Here is a 9,662-nt window from a genome sequence, read left to right on the forward strand (position 1 = left end):
CCACAGCACCTAGTACAGTACCCTGCTCATAATAAGGAATTAGTTAGATCACATATGCAAAGGGCTTAGCCCAGTGCCTGGTGTATAGTAAATGCCTGGTATCTAGATGTGTGATATTATAAAATAACCCTCAAATAGTTCTGGATGGATGCTCTGGTACCTCAGTCACCACTTCCATTCAACACATCTTGGGCTGTATATGGCGCCCAATGAAGCATTCATTTAGTCTTAGGCTTGGGGCACTCATAAGCCATGAGGTTGGCAAAACTCAATGAGTGGCCTTGACCTTATCCTCATCTGCTGCTGCCCACTTACCACTCTGGCTGTCAGGACCAGCTACGTAATTTGCAGGGCCCAGTGAAAAATAGAAAGGTCAGGCCTCTGGTTTAAAAACTAAGAACTTCAAGACAGTGAGAGCAGAGCTTTAAACCACGCGCAGGGCTCTTCTGAGTCTGGGGCCATCACTGTTAGCCATCCCCATTCCCTTGTGCTGCTTCCCAAGGCCCTGGGACAAGAGGCACAGGAAATCCACATGTAGCAAATACATGTCAAATGGTTCTAGTGGACTAAAAGCCAGTTCTCCAAAAGTGAATTCACTGAACGTCAAATCACTGAATGAATGGTCAAGTGTCCAAACGACCAGTTTGTGATATTTGTAGTAGTTTTTATTTTGTCCTGCCTTTGCCCTGGCCCTGGCCCTGCCTGGGCCCCTGACTGTGCCTAGGTCCATGCTCTCAGCTCTCACTCCCCAGCTCTCAGCAAATTGGACCATAAAAGAAAGGCTGCATCTATTTTATGTCCTTTTTGTCCCTATGTTCTGATTTCTTTGGAATCGGTCATGGTTTCTTTTGAGGCTCAGGTGAACAGCCACTCCACCACCCCACACCCTACTTGTGGGACCACCAGGCAGTAGAGTCCGAGGACCATTCAAAAATTGAGAGCTGAAAGTAGAGGATAGTTCTGTGCTTACTACAATTTAAGTATCCAAATCACAAGAATCTCTTACATTCATAATACACTGTGAACTTTTCCCTAGCACTTCTGTGTACATTATCCAATATGAATATCCACCAACTTGTTTTGTGCTTTCTACTTGTCTTTGTTTCTTTTCCTCTCCTTTCTTGCCTTCTTTGGCAATGATTTTATTGTTTTATCATTTTTCTCTTTCCGCTCTACTAGTTTGGAAGATAAATACTGTTTATATTCTTTCAATTGTTACCTAAAAATTAGAGCATGCCCATTTAACTTGTCATAGTTTTCGGATCATACTTTTTTTTTGTATCCTGCTCATGGATAATATCAGGACCTTAGAACAGATTAACTCCATTTCTTTAAACATAGTATCATTTTATAGTCTATTTCTAACAAGTTCAAAATCTGAAGTCTTTGTGGGTCGATTTCTGTTGTTTGCTTTTTCTACAGGCTCCTGGACATGGTACTTTATTTCCTCGTGTGTCTGGTTATCTTTGTGTGCTAGTCATTTTACTTGAAAACTTATTTGTAGCAATAATTTGAGACCCAGGATAAAGTTATCCTTCTTCAGAGAGAGAGTTTGTGTTTGCTTTGACCAGGATCTTGGGGCACTGCTAGTCTGGGGCAATTTTATTTCAAGACTTCAGTTTTTTATGGACAATATAAACACTGGCTGCAAGCCTGCAAGGTTCATGTGTGATTCATCCTTATCCTGTAAGTATTATTATTTGGAGCCCTGGCTCTCTCTGTGGTGAGAGTTTCCTACCGTATTTCTCACCTTCTATGTCTCTGGGCTTTGATTTTTGTCCCCCTTGACCCACAAGCCTTTCAACATGGAAGTTCAAATTCGCTAGCATTGGAAAATGCCCTTAGGGCAAAAGGAGCTACCTCCATGCTTACTCAACTTTCTAGGTTCCCATTATCACGTCAGTCTTGTCCCATAATAGTCACTACCTTGTTAGTTCTTTTTTTTCTACATGTATAATATTTTATTGACCACTACTATACATTCCTTTCCTCTCATCCCATTAACCATAATTTCTTTCTTTTAACCAATATCATTAGTTTTACTTATTATTTTCATTGGGGTGTAATTGACATGTAACATTATGTTAATTTCAGGTGTTCAACATAATGGTTGGATGTTTGTATATATTGAAAAACAATAACCACAGTAAGTCGTCATCATACATAGTCACAGATTCTTTTTCTTCTGAGAACTTTTACTCTTTGCAACTTTGCTAAGAGAGCAAATATGCGATACAGTATTATTAACTATAGTCACCATGCTGTACATTACATCTCCATGACTTATTTTATAACTGGAAGTTTGTACTTTTGGACCGCCTTCACCATTTTACCCACCCCCAGCCCCTGCCCCTGGCAACCACCAATCTGTTCTCTGTAGCTATAAGCTTGGGTTGTTTTGTTTTAGATTCCACATAGAAGTGAAATCAGCCAGTATTTGTCTTTCTCTGTCTGACTTATTCCATTCAGCATAATACCCTCAAGTCTATCCATGTTGCTGCAAGTGGCAAAATTTTGTTCCTTTTTATGACTAAATAATATTCCTGTGTGTGTGTGTGTGTGTGTGTGTGTGTGTGTGTGTGTATAAATAATGCTGCAGTGAACGTGGGGGTGCGTATATCTTTTTTGATTTACTGTTTTCTTTTTCTTCAGATAAATACGCAGAGGTGAAATTGCTGGATCATATGGTAGTTCTATTTTTAATTTTTTGAGGAACCCACATACTGTTTTCCATAGTGGCTGAACCAATTTACATTCCCACCAACAGTGCACTTCCTTTTACTTCATATCCTGGCCAACACTTGTTATTTATTGCCTTTTTCATAATAGCCATCCTAACAGGTGAGAGGTGATATCTCATCATGGTTTTGATTTGTATTTCCCCAATGATTACTGATGTTGAGCATCTTTTAATATACCTGTTGGCCATCTGTATGTCTTCTTTGGAAAAATGTATATTCAGATCTTCTGCCCACTTTTAATTGGATTGTTTTGGGGTTTTTTTGTTTTGTTTGCTGTTGAGTTGTATGAGTTCTTTATATATTTTGATTATTAACCCCTTATCAGATATATGATTTGCAAATATTTTCTCCCATTTGGTAGGTTGCCTATTCATTTTGCTGATGGTTTTCTTTGCTGTGCAGAAATTTTTTGTTTGGGGTAGTCCCATTTGTTTATTATTGCTTTTTGTGTCAGATTAAAAAAAATCATCAAAGATGATAAGAGACCTATGTCAAGGAGCTTACTGCCTGTGTATTCTTCTAGGAGTTTTATGGTTTCAGATGTTATATTCAAGTCTTTAATCCATTTTGAGCTAAATTTTGTATTATGTAAGATAGTGGTCCAGTTTCATTCTTTTGCATGTGGCTGTCCAATTTTCTCAACACTATTTATTGAAGAGACTGTCCTTTCCCCACTGTATATATTTGGCTCTTCTGTCAGAAATTTATTGACCGTATATGCATGAGTTTATTTCTGGGCTCCTTCTTCTGTTCCATTGATCTGTGTGTCTGTCCTTATAATAATGCCATACAGTTTTCATTACTATAACTTTATAATATATTTTGAAATCAGAGATCATGATATTTCCAACTTTGTTCTTTCTCAAGATTGCTTGGGCTATCTGAGTCTTTTGTGGTTCCATACAAATTTTAGGAATATTTGTTCTATTTCTGTGGAAAATGCCATTGGAATTGTGATAGCAATTGCATTGAATCTGTAGATCGCTTTGGGTAGTATAGATGTTTTAACAATATTAATTCTTCCAACCCATGAGCATAGAATCTATTTCCATTTATTTGTTTCTTCTTCAATTTCTTTCCTCAATGATTTATCATTTTCAGTGTACATGTCTTTCATCTCCTTGGTTAAATTTATTCTTAGGTATTTTATTCTTTTTTGATGAAATTTTAAATGGGATTGTTTTCTTAATTTCTCTTTCTGATAGTTCATAAATAATATGGTTTTTTATTGATTTTATGCCAATTTTAAAAAACATATTTATCCAGAGATTTTTGGTGGCTTTAACCATTATAAGAAACCAAAGTATGTTGCATGCAATTACGTCATGATGCTTTGAAGTAGATAGGTAGTCTGGGAGGCTAAATTATGTCTGTTTTTTGGATGAGGAACTTTCTACTTGCTTGCCCGGAGCCACACAGTAAAATAGTGACTGAGTTTGAAGGAGAATCCAGGCATCCACCATGTATCTCTTACACTCTACTACTGTGTCACCATCACATTACAAAGCAATGGAGGAGTATTATTCCCCAATGTGTTACCCTCTACTCTTTTTTTAACATTTAAAGATTAATTTATTATATTATAATGTATTCTCCTGTTAGAACATTTTAGAATGGACACATAATCCAACGTAATACAATAGATACTTTCTATTTCTTTTCTTTCCTTTTCTTTTTTTTTTTTGCTACCCCCTACTCTTGACAAATCCTGGGAGGATGGCTTTGGTTGCTCCTGATTTTCCTTATTCTTTGTCTCAATGGCTGCTAATAGCATATCCCCCAAGGACAAGACCTGCTTTCTTCATTTGGTCTTTAACCACCCTGCTTTGTGCAGGAACCCCTAGAAAGAGAGTTGGCAACTTTTCAAAAGCAGTGGTATCAAGGTTCATGGTCCTTTCTTTTCTTTTCTGTCCAGGTACCCTGGTCACTCCCTGGATGTTGCCTTAGAAATAGGGAGATAAGTGCTCACTAGCAAATACATGGTTACCTTATTGGCTACTCCCATCTATCATCATCTCCCACCCTGTAGTAGCAGTCCCTCAGGTGCAGCTTTGGAGAATGTACATACCAGAGTTCTGCAGTGCTTTTACACATAAGTGTTAATTTTTCCATCTGTGCTGTCATCTGTGACTACAGGAATGTGATCTTAGAATGTGTTTTGCAGGTTAGTGGAACAGAAACTCCAAGAAAAGCTGCCATTTTGGCATTGCCCACCTAAGCTGGATCATGGAGATTGTGAACATGAGCCTTTTGGGAGGAGGGTGCGGGCTGGCATAGGAGACTCAGAAATGTCTAGAAGATGGAAATTCAAGCTAGGACATATGACGTGAAAGCTTGCAGTGAAAGACACAGCCTCTGCAAGGGAAGCCTAGTGGACAGAAACCCCAGCCACAGACTTCTTCAGCTCTTTTCTCCTTTCCTCCCCTCCACAATGAAATTGACTTCCATTTTAGATCTTAGATGCTGTTAGCTCTTCTTCCCAAGGATCCTCATCAGATGCAGGTATAATCAGGCACAGGTGTCTGGAAAGAGGCCAACAAGGGGAAGCAATGGGCAAAGTGCCCAAAATGTATAGGAAATTACCTTGAACGTCAATTTGGAAGTGCTAAGGTGGCTTGACACGAGTTAAAAGCAGAACCATGCTGCTAACGCTTTCCAGTGTGTTATTGGCAGATACTGCCAGGTTTCCGGGATTATTTTTTATTTTCAACAGTTATATTTTCTGACATTTTGAGCACAATATTTCTATTGATACTTGAGAAGAATTGTGGTAGCACAATTCTGCCTTCGTCCAATTTCCCCTCCCCCAGCCCCTGCCTCTGGTTAACCACAAATCTCATCTCTTTTTCTACGAGTTTGTTTATTTGACCTACAACACTGTGTCAGTGCCTGTTACACAACATAGTGATGTGATATTTCTATATGTTTCAATCTGAACACCACGATAAGAGACAGGCCTCTTTAAGCTGACAGCCTCTGAGATGAATGCCATAAGGGATTCACTTACAGAAATTCAAGGTGCTTAACTTTCAGAAACAGGTGGACTGCATTAAGTGAGATACACCTGTGTATAGAGGTAGCTGTGATGTCATTTCACACTCTACAGTTAGTAAATGCCTACTTTTTGTCATCTGTGGCATGAGGTGGTCCCTGATCTCAGAGAGATATTTGATCGTTAAGGAGAGACACATACTCAAACTCAACATGTTATAGGACAAGACGGTGTTAACTATTAGTCTTAATTAAGAACATACACATAACCTTATAAGCTGAAACTATATAAATGCTAATGGTTGTAGTCTTTTCTACAGGCCTTAAGAATTGCAGAGTGCTATAGGCACCAGGAGAAGGAGGGATTGTTTCTTGTTGGAGCATCAGGGAAGGCACTGAAGCATGAGGCTTTCGACAGGCAGAACTGAGGGCAAAGGGCACCAGCAAAGCCGTGGAGGTGAGAACACACACAGAGTATGAAGGTACCAGTGAGTAGCTTATGTTGGCTTTCACATGGGATACACATGGGGACTTGCTGAAGGATAACAAGGCTGGAAGTTTTGGTGGTGGCTGGGCTTAACCGCCAGGCTAAAAAGTTAGGTTTATTTAGTAGGCAGTAGGGAGCCATGGGCAATTTTGGAGCAATTGCAAAGGAATTGCAAAGGAGGAATTGCATCATCGAAACTGCCCTTTTGGAAGACGCTCTGACAGCAGGGTCCAGGAAGTGCCATCTCCTCTGGTCACCTCAAGGACTTCTCTCTTGGAATGGTATCTTTCTCTTCTGCATCCTCAGTCTTTCTCTCTCCACAGATATGCAGTGTTAACCTACTGCTTTTAAAAAAAAAAAAAAGAATGAAAACCTTCTCTAACTTCACACTCCCTTCCAGCTTCGTACCCATTGCTCTACCGCCCTAATAGCAAAACTTCCAAGAAAGTAAAAGAAAAAGCTATCTATATTCTTGTTTCCACTTCCTCACTTATCATTCTCTTCTCAGCTTTCTCTAGACAGGCTTCTACCCCCAGGATGTTATGGTCAATACTCTTGTTAGGGTCACCATTGACCTCCTCGGAGTCACATCCAGTGGTCATTTTTCCATCCTCTTTCTGCCACAGTCTCTTCTCTTGATTTCTCCAACTCCATACTTTCCAGTTTTCCTCATATCTCTCTAGCCATTTCTTCTCAGCCTCCTTTGCTGACTATTTCTTCTCTACCTAACCTCAAAATGTTGGAACACCCCACAGCTTAGCTCTAAGTCTTCTATTCCTCTCTTACAATGTCAGTGCTCTCTTACAATGATTTTATCCAGTTTCATAGTTTTCAAAGTCTACATACTGATGATGCTCACATTTATATCTTCAGTTCTCAGCTCTCCATTGAACTTTAGATTCATATATCCCACTATCTACTTAAATCTCTACTTAGAGGTCTAATAGCATCTCAAACTTATCATGGCTCCCAAAACGCCCTGGATCCATGTATCCCTCACCCCCACCAACAAATTGTTCCTACTTCAGGCTTCCCTAAGTAAATGGTACCATTTGTCCAAGACTAAAGCTTAAGCCTCATTCTTTTTTTTTTTTTTTGGCCACACCACGCAGCTTGTGGGATCTTAGTTCCCCGACCAGGGATTGAACCCGCACCCTCAGCAGTGAAAGCCCAGAGTCCTAACCACTGGAACACCAGGGAATTCCCTGAAAAATGCGGCATGTGGGATCTTCCCGGACAGGGGCATGAACCCGTGTCCCCTGCATCGGCAGGCAGACTCTCAACCACTGTGCCACCAGGGAAGCCCTAACCTCATTCTTGACCCTACTTTCTCTCACCCAACACATTCTATTCATCTGTTCATCAATAAATTCTGTTGGGGCTTCCTTGGTGGCGCAGTGGTTGAGAATCCGCCTGCCAAAGCAGGGGACATGGGTTCGAGCCCTGGTCGGGGAGGATCCCACATGCCGTGGAGCAACTGGGTCCGTGCACCACAACTACTGAGCCTGTGCTCTAGAGCCGGCGAGCCACAACTGCTGAGCCTGAGTGCCACAACTACTGAAGCCTGTATACCTAGAGCCCGTGCTCCGCAACAAGAGAAGCCACCGCAATGAGAAGCCTGCGCACCGCAACGGACAGTAGCCCCCGCTCGCCGCAACTAGAGAAAGCCCGTGCGCAGCAATGAAGAGCCAGTGCAGCCAAAAATAAAAAATAAATGTATTAAAAAAAATAAATTCTATTGACTCTACCTCCAAAAAATATTAAAAATCCATCTGTTCTACCTCCATCGCTCTCATCTTGGTCCAAGCCATCATCATCTCTTGCCTAGACCACTGTAATATCTCCTACCTGGTCTTCCCAATTCTACCTTTTCTCCTCTATATTATTATTATGATATTATTATTATTATTATAGGGCCTATCATTAATTCTCCACAGAGCCTCTACAGTGAGCTTTTAAAAATATAAGTCAGATCATCACTCATCTGCTTGAGACCGTCTAGTAGTTTCTCATTGCACTTAGAACAAAATCCAAACTTTTTCCTGTGGTGTACAAGAGCCCTACAGGATTTGGCACCTGCATGATTCTTCAGCCCCAGCTTGTGCCCTGTTCCCTCTTGCTCACTGTATTTCAGTCTCACTGTCTTTTCTGTTTTGTGAACAAGTCCATTAGGGCCTCTGCACCAATTCTTTCTTCTTGGAATGCTGTTCTAATTATTTACATGTGATAGACACCTTCTTGTCATTGGGGACTCAGCATAAATGTCACCTTCTCAGAGAGGCCTTTCTTGACCACCTAAAGTAGCCTTCCTTCCTTGCTATCACCTTCTAATACATCAACCTGTTTTCTTTTCTTCAACTTATCTTGTTCTTGAACTATTTACTCCCCACCTCCCGTGCACAGAACTAGAATGTAAGCTCCATGAGAGCAGGAACCTTTATCTGTCCTACTTTCCCTGTATCCTCCATGCCTGGAACAGTACCTGGCATGTAGTAGACATATAATAAATATATACTGAATTCATGTTGAATGAATTAATTGGCAGCAGAGTGGTTACTGCAGTAATACAGACCATAGGCAGTAAAGCCTTTAATTAAATTGGTGGCAGTAGGAAGCAAAATGGAAAAAAAAAATCAGTATTAGACCAAACCCACCCAGATTTCACTTCAGTGTATTTAATACTGTAAACGCTGGAAGACTTCTTAGGTCACTGTTTCTATTACAGAGTATCAAAACTGAGACCCCAGGTCAATTACACAATAAATAATTATCCATTCATCAAAAATAGAAGTGGAGGAATAGATCGGTAGAACTTGCTATCTGGAAGTTATGGGAGTGGAAGAAAGAGATAAATGATAATTCTATAGTTTCTTGCCATGAAAATAAAGCAGAAAGTTTGGGGGAAGAATTGCTGGTGGGTGGGAAGCAGGGATGACAGGTCTGGTTTAGAACATGCTGAGTTTTACTCATCCCCTGAGGTTTCTGGCAGAGCCTTTCAATGTGGGCCTAGAATCCTGCAGGGAGGAGGAGAGAGAGGTTGAGGATCTCATCAGCATAGAGATGAGAGTTTAAAGTAATGGCTGTGGGACCCTTCAGGAGTACAAAGCAGCTGAAGGATATAGGAAATCCTCATTCCAAGGGATGTGTTTATCACATCTAGTAGCTCCCAGGAAATACAACTAGAAAGTGTAGATTAGAATAATCTCCAATTCCCCCAGCCTCTTCCCTACAGTTCGCCCCCTCCCTTGGACAATCCTGTGGATTCTTTCCCAGGCAGGGGGCCCTAAGCGTGGGCGGTGAGGAGTCCTTGTCATCCTTCCTGACATCAGCCTCATAACATAGGCTCCTTACTACTCACAGGGGCGGATGTCGAGATAAGCAATGGAGGGTGCCTTGGAATGACTGAGACCTGTTGGGGAAAAAGCCCCGCCTATAAAGTCATC

The sequence above is a fragment of the Neophocaena asiaeorientalis genome, unplaced genomic scaffold, assembly GCF_003031525.2.
Source record: "Neophocaena asiaeorientalis asiaeorientalis breed wild unplaced genomic scaffold, Neophocaena_asiaeorientalis_V1.1 scaffold234, whole genome shotgun sequence".
NCBI lineage: Eukaryota > Metazoa > Chordata > Mammalia > Artiodactyla > Phocoenidae > Neophocaena > Neophocaena asiaeorientalis.